Source organism: Helicoverpa zea, chromosome 29, assembly GCF_022581195.2.
Source record: "Helicoverpa zea isolate HzStark_Cry1AcR chromosome 29, ilHelZeax1.1, whole genome shotgun sequence".
NCBI classification, from domain to species: Eukaryota; Metazoa; Arthropoda; class Insecta; order Lepidoptera; family Noctuidae; genus Helicoverpa; species Helicoverpa zea.
Window position 1 is genome coordinate 3,631,280 of NC_061480.1, and position 12,879 is coordinate 3,644,158.

Sequence of the window (12,879 nt, forward strand, 5' to 3'; positions counted from 1 at the left end):
AGCCGAAAAGATCTGTGTCCGCAAGCTCCTCAATACCGTCCAGAGGGGCTTCGCACAAAAAATCTGCAAGTCCTACCGCACCGTCTCCCTAAACTCGGCCCTACTACTGGCCGGGTTACTACCCTTGGACCTGCGTGTAAAGGAAGCAGCCGGGCTATACGAGGCTCGCAAGGGGTCGACCCGGCTAGTGCTAGGAGACCGGGAGGTCGAGCGGGTGGTAGGATTTGCGGAGCTGCCACATCCCGCCTTGCGTATGGGCCTGACCTTCAGAAGTCTAGACGACCGAAGCCTGGTAGACCAACACAACGTGCAGTCGCTCAGAATATTTACAGACGGCAGCAAGCTCCAGGGCAAAGTCGGTGCTGCGCTGTCCATATGGGACGACCAGACCGAACTGCGGAGCCAAAAATTGAGCTTGCCAGCGTACTGCACAGTCTACCAGGCTGAACTCCTGGCCATATGCAAGGCCACTAGCGAAGCCCTGAACAGCGGAGCAGAGAGCTGCGGAATATACAGTGACTCACGGGCTGCTTTGCAGACAGTGACCAATCCCGGGTCTATGCACTCCCTCGCAATCGAGGCGCGCCGAAACCTCAGCGTGGCCTTGACCCGTGGCAAAGCTGTGACCTTGTTCTGGATCAAGGCCCACGCCGGCATCGATGGCAACGAGCGCGCCGACGAGCTTGCAAAAGAAGCAGCACTTTCGAGTCGGAGGAAGCCTGACTATGACCGGTGCCCGATCTCATTCGTCAAGGGGGATCTTCGAAGCGACTCTCTTGACGAATGGAACAGGAGGTATAAAACGGGCGTGACGGCCTCCGTCACGAAAGTGTTCTTTCCGGATGCGAGGGAGGCATATCGCTTGGTGCGCAAAATACAGCCGCAGGGCATCGTTACTGGCATCTTTACGGGCCATGGGGGGTTCTCCCAATACTTGCACCGCTTCAAGTGTCGGGAGAGCCCGTCATGCGTCTGCGACCCTGCGGTTGAAGAGTCTGTCCAGCACATTTTATTTGAGTGTCCAGTGTTTGGGGCTAAACGCTTTAACCTCGCCCAAAAAATAGGAAACAATGTGACGATCGGCGAAGCCTACGGGCTCGTCGCAAGCAAAAGAACAAGAGCCGAATTTATGGAATATGCGGAAGCCATATGTAGGACTGTAGTGGAAAGGAACGCATCGGACTAAATCCGAGCGTTTCCCTCCCCAAAACTATAAAAGAGACACAAATCGATAAGACATAAAATGTCTCTGATCATGTCAGAGGTACACCTGACGGCAGGAGTGGGTTTTAGCCGGTAAGAGTCCGGCACTACCCCTCGGGGTGTCCATGAGGATTTCCCACTCCTGCCACACAAAAAAAAAAAAAAAAAAAAAAAAAAAAACCTAACCTAACCTAACCTAACCTAACCTAACCTAACCTAACCTAACCTAACCTAACCTAACCTAACCTAACCTAACCTAACCTAACCTCCGATTGGAGTCGCTGGGCGAATGGAATCGGAGATACGGGAACGGAGCGACAGCAGGGGTCACGAAGATCTTTCTGCCCGACGCTGCGGACGCGTACAGGATCGTCAGAAAAATTCTACCACGTGGGGTAATAACACAAGTGCTGACGGGGCACGGCGGGTTCTCCGAATACTTGCACCGCTTTAAGTGTAAGGAGAACCCATCGTGCATCTGCGACCCCAGTGCGATCGAGTCTGTCCCCCATATCATCCTAGAATGCCCTATCTTCTCGCGAGAACGGTGGACACTAGAACAGGAGTTAGACATAGAGCTGAGCCTGCAAAACATTAGCCACATAATGCACAAACGAAAAGCAAGAGAAAAATTCCTAGAGTATGCCGAAACAGTTGCAAATAAAATAATACGTAGGAATAAAGAAGCCTGACCCATGCTTCCACCTTATTAGAAATAATATGGCCTGGTAAGCATGGGGTATACACAAAAGATCGTCAATTTATTACATATATATATACACAAAAATATTTAACATTTATTTTATACAATTATACACAAATATTTATAATTTAAATTTTTACAACTATACACAAATATTTATAATTCAATTTCTACAACTATACACAAATATTAAATTTTTACAATTATACACAAATACCTATAATTTAATTTATACAACTATATACAAATATTTATAATTAAATATATACAAATAATAATACTGTACCATATAAAACTATACACAAAAATGACAATGTATTATATACAAAACAGATCTTATTAGGTATAATTACTGAGATTATATGATATAGAAAACACATGAACTACTTTGAAAAATATAAAATATATACAACCATTTAAATATATACGAATATTTATTATATACAAATATATATTTTAAAACGATCTAAGATTCCACGTATCATCAAAAAATTAATCAAGTTATAACAAAACAAACAAGTCTAAACAGGTCTCTGACCACGTCAGGGGAACAAGGGACGGCAGGAGTGGGTTTTAGCCGGTAAGAGTCCGGCACTACCCCTCGGGGTGTCCATGAGGATTTCCCACTCCTGCCACAAAAAAAAAAAAAAAAAAAAAAAAAAAAAAAAAAAAAAAAAAAAAAAAACCTAACCTAACCTAACCTAACCTAACCTAACCTTTTTTTTTTTTTTTTTTTTTTTTTCTCGGGGGGAAATCCTCATGGACTTCCTCCGCCTGGGGAGAGGCGGAGGGGTGTGCCGGACTCTTACCGGCTAAAACCCCCCTGTGTCCTCCTTACACGTGGGCGCGGGGCCGCGGGAATCCAAATTCTTCCGCAGCCCCGCACTGGTGCTGGCCCGCCTTGCGGGCCTCGCCTCGGGCACGGGGGAGTGAGGTGTTAAACTCCCCCGTGCAACGCCTCAGAGGCGCGCGTCGACACCCGCGCGCGCCTCCGCCTCGGGTCCGTTGAATAGGGGGCGGGGACTTCCCCAAGTCCTTCGCCCCTGGACCCGTTCATGGGGGGCGGAAGAGGGCGTTGTCTGCCCTCCTCCGGCGCCCGGAGCGCCTGCTGCGGGCGGGATCGGCAGTTGAAATCTCCCTCTCCCGTTCCGCAGCTTCCTTCTGCGACATCACGTCCTCGCAGAAGGACACCACTGCGTCCCACGACTCTGCGCTGCCGACCATCTTCCGTACCACGGCCGGCAGCGACAGATCGCCTCCTACTTCATTTGTGAGGACACGGCGCTGCTCCTCCCAAGCAACACACTGAACGAACGTGTGTTGCGCCGTGTCCTCCCCGCCATGGACGCAGTGGTGGCACCGAGCGTCCGGCTCCCTGCCTATGCGACACAGGTACTTGCCGAAGCAGCCGTGCCCCGACAGCACCTGCGTCACCCTGAACGACAGGGAGCCGTGCCTTCTCCCGAGCCAGTCGTCGAGCACTGGCCGGATCGCCTCGACGGTGGCGAGGCCGGCGGTAGGGCGCAGAAGCCTCTGCCGCCATTCCGCCACCAAGACCTGACGGAGCTCTGCTCGGCGCTGCGCTATCTGCCGCTGCACCGGCCTCGAGTCCCGTGCCCGCTCTTCCTCGCGCCACCGATACAGCGACGCGAGTACTTTAGCCTCTAGGTCCCAGGGCGGGGATCCGGCCAGGACGCAAGCCGCCTCGTAGGAAATCGTGCGATACCCGCGGACGACTCTGACGGCCATCGCCCTCTGCGGTCTGCGCAGAATGGCTAGAGTGCTGGCCGCCAGGTCCATCGCCCACACAGGGGCCCCATATAGGGCCATGGACCGCACGATTCCCACGTACAACCGCCTACAGGCGGCGCTCGGGCCCCCCATGTTAGGAAGCAACGTTGACAGCGCGCCCGCTGCACCCATCAGCTTGGGCACCAGCCGCCGGAAGTGGGGGCCGAATTCCCATCGGCTGTCGAGCACCAATCCCAGATACTTCATGGTGGACTCGACAGCTATCCGGGCTCCACCGACCACGATGTGTGATCCCGACGGCGGCGCGCGTCGGGGGCCATGAAACACCATGGCCTCCGACTTGTTGAGGGCCACCTCCAGGCCCAAACCTAACCTAACCTAACCTAACTTTGAGCAAGCCAACAGCTAAACCTAACTTTGAGCAACCCAACGTAGCGAAACCTAACTTTTCACGGTAGGTTTCACTAAGTTAGGTTTCTCTACGTTGGGTTACCCTAAGTTAGATTTCACTAAGTCAAGTTTCGCTACGTTGGTTTTCTCAAAGTGACGTCTCGCTACGTTGGGTTGCTCTAAATTAGGTTTCACTAAGTTAGATTTCGCTATGTTGTGTTACTCAAAGATACGTTTCGCTACGTTGTGTTACTCAAAGTTAGGTTTCGCTACGTTTAGTGACTCAAAGTTAGTTTTCGCTACGTTTAGTTACTCAAAGTAAAGTTTCGCTACCTTGGCTTGTTCAAAGTTAGGTTTCACTAGGTTAGGTTTCTCAAAGTTAGGTTCGCTACGTTGGCTTGCTCAAAGTTAGGTTTGGCTGTTTGCTTGCTCAAAGTTAGGTCTCACTTAGTTAGGTTTCTTAAAGTTAGGTTTCGCTACGTTGGCTTGCTCAAAGTTAGGTTTCACTTTTCACTTAGGTTTCTCAAAGTTAGGTTTCGCTACGTTGGGTTACCCTTAGTTAGGTTTCACTAAGTTATGTTTCTCAAAGTTAGGTTTCGCTACGTTGGGTTACTCAAAGTTAGGTTTCGCTACGTTGGCTTGCTCAAAGTTAGGTTTCACTTCGTTGGCTTGCTCAAAGTTAGGTTTTGCTACGTTGGCTTGCTCAAAGTTAGGTTTCACTTCGTTGGCTTGCTCAAAGTTAGGTTTCACTAGGTTAGGATACTCAAACTTAGGTTTTTTTCACGTTGGGTGACTAAAAGTTAGGTTTCTCTACGTTTAGTTACTCATAGTTAGGTTTTGGTACGTTGGCCTGCTCTAAGGTAGTTTTCCCTACTTTAAGTTGTTCAAAGTTGTGTTCGAATTTTGCACGTTGCACAAAATTGGATTGCTGGAAGTCCATAACTTTGCGTTTTGTTTGGTTTCAGGATGTTAGGTCTTACTTTTTGTGGTTCCAGTAGGAGAAGGTCAGGTTTTAGATGTCATTATTTTGTAACTCTAGAGAACCGCATATTGCAGTTGTGTAATTAACAGTATGTTTAACTTCATCTTGCTTTTGAAAGCTTATGAGTTATAAAATTGAGTTATTTTTACTCTGATAGTTAATTTGTTATAGACATATGTGACAAAACATGTGCTTTCTTATCGGGCCTATGGAGGGCCACTTTTTTGAACCAATTTCTTCAAACCAAACGTTATTCTGTGTGTATTTTTGACACTTTTAGGTTTTTCGATCAAAACTTTTAAATTTTGCTATACTTTCCTATAATACATATACCACTGAGTAGCTCTCGCCGAGACGCTTCTTTTGACAACACTCACGTTGCTATATCTTTTACGAAACGTCAAAAAATGCAACGCCCACCCACCCGGTGTGTACAGAGCAGGTAAACTTTGTCTCAAGGTCATATTGTGATTATCGCGTTTTCAATGAAATTTTTCTCGAAATGGCTTGTAGTTGCCCGCACAAACATCTTTTGTTCTAACAAAACCCTCATAGTCGTACCAGGGAGTGTCAATGCCAGTGTTTTGATATTAACTTTTCGATATGTCGACGCGACAAATAGTAAATGTTAGTTTTATGCACCATTACCTGAACCGCGGACCTATGAAGTTGTTCAACAGTAGACATTTATAAAGAAAAATGATTATTTTATACTTGTGTAGAACTAAGTGGATACCTACTTTTCCCTATTCAAAAATAAGTAGAACAAATAACCATTTGTTTGTTTAAAAAAAAACATATAGGTAGTTATAGTTTTAATTTGTATTGTAAATATAAGACATATATACAAAAAAAGACATTTCTTTAAATTAAATTATTGCTCTCTGATTTATTCTAGATACATATTTCCTAAATATACACACACACACACATTCATCTCGTCATCAGCGGTGTTACAGTTGATTATCGCTACAGTACAGTCAACCCTTAAGTAAGTGAGTAGCCGTGGGCGAGGGGCCTCGTTATGAAGGAGTGGCTGGAGAGAAGCCACGGCGCTCTGAGCTTCCGCCTGACACAGGTTCTTACCGGACATGGGCGTTTCGGAAAGTTCCTGCGTCTCACAGGCCGGGAGCCGCATCTGCAGCGAGGACTCGGCGCTGCACACGTTGGTGGAGTGCCCAGCATGGGCAACGCAGAGCCGTGATCTAGCGGCGGTGGTAGATGCTGAGGGAAACCTGTCGCTGCTGGGTGTCGTGTCCTGCATGGTCGGCAGCGAAGAAGGGTGGAACGCCGTCACCTCCTTTTGTGAGGATGTGATGGTTTTTAAGGAGACGGCGGTAAGGGAGAGAGAAACTACTACCCCTCTCCCCGCCCGCAGCAGACATGGGGGGCGTCGCCATGGGCTTAGCCAGCTTTGGGCTCAGGGTGGGGCAGCAGTCAACCTATCCCCCGGGGGCCCTCCGATTTTTTGGTACAGTACTACTCAAAGCTAAACGCATGTCGGCAGTTGTTTAGATAAGCAAATGCAAAGAAAGAAAAACTTGCCTGAGTAGTTTCCAAATACTTTGCGCAATGTGTAGCGTAAGTTTGCGTGCGCCGACTGTGACCTACTCGCTGAAAACGGATTAGCAGCTAACTCAGTGTCCAGTTTACGTGCGCCGACTGTGACCTACTCGCTGAAAACGGATTAGCAGCTAACTCAGTGTCCAGTTTACGTGCGCCGACTGTGACCTACTCGCTGAAAACGGATTAGCAGCTAACTCAGTGTCCAGTTTACGTGCACCGACTGTGACCTACTAGCTGAAAACGGATTAGCAGCTAACTCAGTGTCCAGTTTACGTGCGCCGACTGTGACCTACTCGCTGAAAACGGATTAGCAGCTAACTCAGTGTCCAGTTTACGTGCGCCGACTGTGACCTACTCGCTGAAAACGGATTAGCAGCTAACTCAGTGTCCAGTTTACGTGCGCCGACTGTGACCTACTCGCTGAAAACGGATTAGCAGCTAACTCAGTGTCCAGTTTGCGGCTCACTTAGAAAGGCCGCTTGCCTACTGTACTATACAGCCTTAAGTGTCAAAAGGTTACGTTTCAAACTAAAATATTGTAGGTACTGTGAATGGGATCACAGGAGCCGCGTTCTTCTCTAGAGGAGATGTCTCTTTTCTCCCAACGACTGAAGCAGATGCAATCTGTACCGAGTCGTGAAAGCGAGGATCCTCTTCAGCAGTGATGTGGTGGCACCGTGTTCTCCACAAACACTTTCCGCTTTGGAGAGCAAACACCCTGCCCCATCCGATGACCTTTCTTTTCCCGACCCCCCTGATGCGGATATACATACCCTCATCGTTACAGGTCGACACTTGATCACGGCAATAGGCTCCTTCAGGAGCGGTTCCGCAGGCGGCCTCGACGGCTTGAGTCCGCAACATCTCAAGGATCTTACCTGCCCAAGCGCCGGGAAACTGGTGTGTCACTCTTGAAGGAGCTTACAGCTCTGGTCAACCTTATTCTCTCCGGCAAGGTGGACGAGGCCATCATCGACGTATTGTATGGAGCAAACCTCTGCGCTCTACGCAAGAGGGATGGCGGCATTCGTCCAATTGCCGTAGGCACTACTTATCGTCGTATGGCAGCCAAGATTTGCTGTAAATTTTATAACGAGGGTTGTTCGGAAAAATTTCAGCCCCTTCAGCTGGGTTACGGCTCAAGAGGGGGCTGCGAGGCTGCTGTACACGCGTTGTCGACCTATCTAAATTATGGCAAAGGAGAGGTCATAATGAAGGTTGACATAAAGAATGCATTCAACTCAGTTAACAGGGACACCCTACTGGCAGAAACTAAAAAAGAGCTACCCCAAATTTATAGTTTTCTTTACCAATGCTACAGGCACCCTTCTAAATTACTTTTCGAGACAACCTTTTAGAATCCTCTGTTGGCTGTCAGCAGGGTGACCCACTCGGGCCCCTGATTTTCAGTTTAGCCATAAACCCAATAATTGGGGCCTCTAAATTCTGAATTTAATGTTTGGTACCTTGATGACGGAACCTTGGGGGGCAAAGTAGATACTGTTCTCAAAGACCTATCCTTTCTTCAAAATAAATTCCAAGCAATAGGACTTAATCTAAATTATTCCAAATGTGAACTCTTTGTAACGGACAATACAGACAGACAAGACATATTTTCAAAATTCTGAGCAATAGCCCCGGACATTAAATTAATTGACAAGAGTTCTCTTTGTCTCCTTGGTTCCCCAATATTTGAAAATTCATTCTCGAATTTTATTCATGATAAAATACAAAATTTCAATCATATTTCGGACAGGCTACTCCAAATCAATATGCACTCAGCCATCACAATCATCAGATATTGTTGTTTTGGCCCAAAATTAACGTACTATTTACGTGCTTCCAGTCTATGGAAGCACACAAATCTTTTGGAAAAACTTGACAAAATTATTAGACACACATTAACATCAATTTTAAATGTGGCCTTGGACGACCGAGCCTGGATTCAGGCTACTCTTCCCGTTCGCATGGGAGGGCTTGGCGTCCGCAAAATTTCAAGTATTAGCCTACCGGCCTTTATATCCTCCGTCCATGGTACTGAGAAATTGACCAGGAAAATTCTTCCTCTTACACTGGCCAATTGCGAGGTACCATGTCTGACTGAGGCTGTAGAGGCTTGGAAAATCACTTGCCCGAATGCTGATCCACCCGTCAACCCGTCCTCCCAGAGACAGTGGGATGAGCCGCTCTGCAGAGTTATACGGAATAATCTGATAAATACGTCAATTTCTTCTGCGGAGCGAGCGCGCCTTCTGGCTGTGGGCGAATGGGAGTCGGGTCTATGGCTTCTGGCACTTCCGTCGTCAAACATAGGCACCTTGTTTGACGACACCACTTTGCGGCTTGCTGTTTGCTTGCGTTTGGGTGCTCCGTGTTGCTCTCCTCACCGCTGCCACTGTGGTAAAGCTGTCAGCACCACACAGCCTTGGACACCACGGCTTGTCGTGCAGTCGCAGCGCGGGACGTTTTGCACGACATGCGAATATCAATGACATAATCCGTCGCGCTCTTGTTGCCGTAGGCGTTCCAGCCATACTAGAACCCAGTGGGCTGGCACGCGACGATGGCAAGAGACCAGACGGTATGTCGTTATTTCCGTGGAAGATGGGTAGGTCTTTAGTATGGGACGCGACTTGTGTCGATACTCTTGCACCATCCCACCTTCCTAGCTCGGCGCAATGTGCTGGTTCCGCTGCTGCGGCTGCAGAGAACCTCAAACGGCGCAAATAAAGCACCCTGGTTGGTAACTATACTTTTCAGCCGTTTGGGGTTGAAACCCTCGGGCCGTGGGGTCCAAGTGCTCATCTGCTTTTGAAAGATCTGTTAAAGCGACTTGCTGACACTTCAAGTGACCCAAAGGCTGGTTTTTATTTTGGTCAAAAATTCAGCATTGCCATCCAACGTGGCAATGCTGCCAGCCTCTTGGTTACACTCCCGGTGGGCAGAGATGAGGAGTTTTTTGATGCCATTTTATAATTGTTTTTAGTGTATATGTCACCGTAAGATTACAAACATCGTTAGATTACAATCTATCTCGAGAGATTGTAAACTGTCGAATTATTGTAAACCGTAACATCTGATTGCAATTTAACGCATTATTTTTCGCTATATTATAATCTATCGATGAGAAATTGTCAAATTGTCAACTGTCCGAAAGCTCTCCCTGATTGGTCAGTCTTTTTGTAAGATCGAGAGCGATGTAGAGCGGTCAAATTGTCAACTGGCGTAGAACGGAATGCATCTTGCGCGCTGATTGGTAGAACGTCAAAAAAGACAATGTTCTTTGCTACTCCCGGTGTCACAGCTCTTTGACGTGCAAAAATAAGTGACGGTTTAATTTTTTATAAAATCAAAAATTGTACTTAATTTTTAAGACTCAAATTACACACAATTAAAAATTGTATTAAAAATTGAAGTTAGTGACGAAAACGAATCGCTGCAAAACCGACTCCACGTAGTCTTGTCTGCCCTACCCCTAGAGTGCAATTCAAAACCGCGTAGGCGCGGAGGGGCGAGGCGGCCTGCGAGCTGAGGCGCAGGTAGTTTCAGCGCTCGCCGCCGCGGCTGAGGCTGGCCGGCGGAGCCGGCCAGCAAGCCGAAGCTGCGGTGGTGAGCGTGAAAACCATCTGCGACGATAAGCTCGCATGGGACCGCCGGAGCCCCACAGCGCCGGAGCCGTGACAGAAGTTATGCTTGCTGCATGTTGCATGCTTACTTCCATGCTGGGTCAATTAATATGGGATGTGTTATATTTAAACGGTTTTATTTAGCTTACCCCGTTTGTTTTATTTATTATTTATTCATTCTTGGGTCAAATTTAGTAATTCAAATTTCACCCTCTTCCTGTCAACCGATTAATCTGAAATTTTGTATATACCTTTAATTCCGATGACAATACAATATAGTAATATCAATAACATTGTAAATCCAATATGGCCGCCGGCACAAAATGGCGGATAACGTAGATTTTATCAATCCCATCAATATGGGTATCAAATGAAAGGGCTCAACAAGCAGAATACAATATACTATAAAAAATTGAAATCCAAGATGGCGGCCGCTACAAAATGGCGGATAACATAGGTTTTATCAATCCCATCAATATGGGTATCAAATGAAAGTTCTCAACCAGTAGAATACAATTACTATATAAAATTAAAATCCAAGATGGCGGCCTCTACAAAATGGCGGATAACTTAGGTTTTATAAATCCCATCAACATGGGTATCAAATGAAAGGACTCAACAAGTAGAATACAATTTACTATAAAAAATGAAATCCAAGATGGCGGCCGCTACAAAATGGCGGATAACGTAGGTTTTATCAATCCCATCAATATGGGTATCAAATGAAAGTTCTCAACCAGTAGAATACAATGTACTATATAAAATTAAAATCCAAGATGGCGGCCTCTACAAAATGGCGGATAACTTAAGTTTTATAAATCCCATCAACATGGGTATCAAATGATAGGTCTCAACAAGTAGAATACAATTTACTATGCAAAATTGAAATCTAAGATGGCGGATAACGTAGGTTTTATCAATCCCATCAATATGGGTATCAAATGAAAGGGCTCAACAAACAGAATACAATATACTATAAAAAATTAAATCCAAGATGGCGGCCGCTACAAAATGGCGGATAACGTAGGTTTTATCAATCCCATCAACATGGGTATCAAATGAAAGGTCTCAACAAGTAGAATACAATTTACTATGCAAAATTGAAATCTAAGATGGCCGCCGCTACCAAATGGCTGATAACAATTTTTTATCAATCCCACCAATACGGGTATCAAATGAAAGGGCTTCACAAGTAGAAAACTGTCAGTAACTCCAGCGGGGCCCAACAGGGCCAAGGCCTGCCTGGGCTGCGAGATTGTTCGAAAGAGTTACCGCGGCCCTGGTACATAAAAGGCCTACGACGGAACAAAACGGTTTTTAGTCAAGAGTCTGACACTCCCTCACCGCTGCTGACCCACAGCAGGAGAGGTCATGTGATGATTTTTGGGGTTGTTAAAAAAAAAGTATCTGGAAGGGCTATGTATTGAGGAATTAGATTGTAATAAATTGTCAGGTAAGAGACCGTGTAATAATGATACACTAAATGAATTAGATAGAATGAGGAATATTCGGTACGCATTTTCATTAAATACTAAAAACTAGAAAATAAAAAATCGGTAAAAAACTTTTAAGTTAAACGGTTTTATCTTATCTGCACTGAAAACTAGAAAATAAAAAAATAGTTACTTACCTGTCAACCTACGTAGGTGGTCCCGGTCATATTAAACTAAAATAAAAACGTGGGGCCCCTGTGAAATCCTACCTATGGCAAAGCATATCTTTATACTTTGGTAGATTATGAGCTCGGCGTTCGCTGGTGAAGCCGCTACGGCTGATTATTGATTGTCAAAATCTCCAGTTACGATTATAGTAAGTCGATGCAATCCACACCTATTATACCTCTAGAAGAAAGTACTACAGCAATAGTTAATGGGCCCCACGTTTTTATTTTAGTTTAATATGACCGGGACCACCTACGTAGGTTGACAGGTAAGTAACTATTTTTTTATTTTCTAGTTTTCAGTGCAGATAAGATAAAACCGTTTAACTTAAAAGTTTTTTTACCGATTTTTTTTTAAACAAAAAACTCAGTAGGTACGAGTAAAAAAATTAGAAGGTAAATAAATATTTTTATGATGTCATTTAATAGTATTTAAGAAGTTTACTTTTAGAATGCATGCTACAAATTTAGATGCAAAAAAATAACCACCATGCTGAGTTGTATTTAGAGTGGAAGATAACTCGTGGCTAAGATAGTATTATTTAGATGCTCGACGCTTTATTAATTGTGGCTGACTTAGTAATTTAGAAGGCAACATACATTTTTGGGGGCGAATAATGATATTAAAAAGAAGCCTGTTTAATTAGCACCCCTTTTATTTTATTTTTAAATATTAGTTTGTATTTGAAGACAAAATACCTAACTGTATTTTTATAAGAGTTATTTTTATATAAATTTAATACTTGAAGAATTTTTGAAGAGCATTTATTTTATTTAACTGACACCTCTATTTCATTCCTAACTCTACGGGAACTCCATGGGAACAGAACGGCTGGTCGTGATTGGTCGATCTTACAAAAAGACTGACCAATCAGAGAGAGCTTTCGGACAGTTGACAATTTGACAATTTCTCATCGATAGATTATAATATAGCGAAAAATAATGCGTTAAATTGCAATCAGATGTTACGGTTCACAATAATTCGACAGTTTGCAAT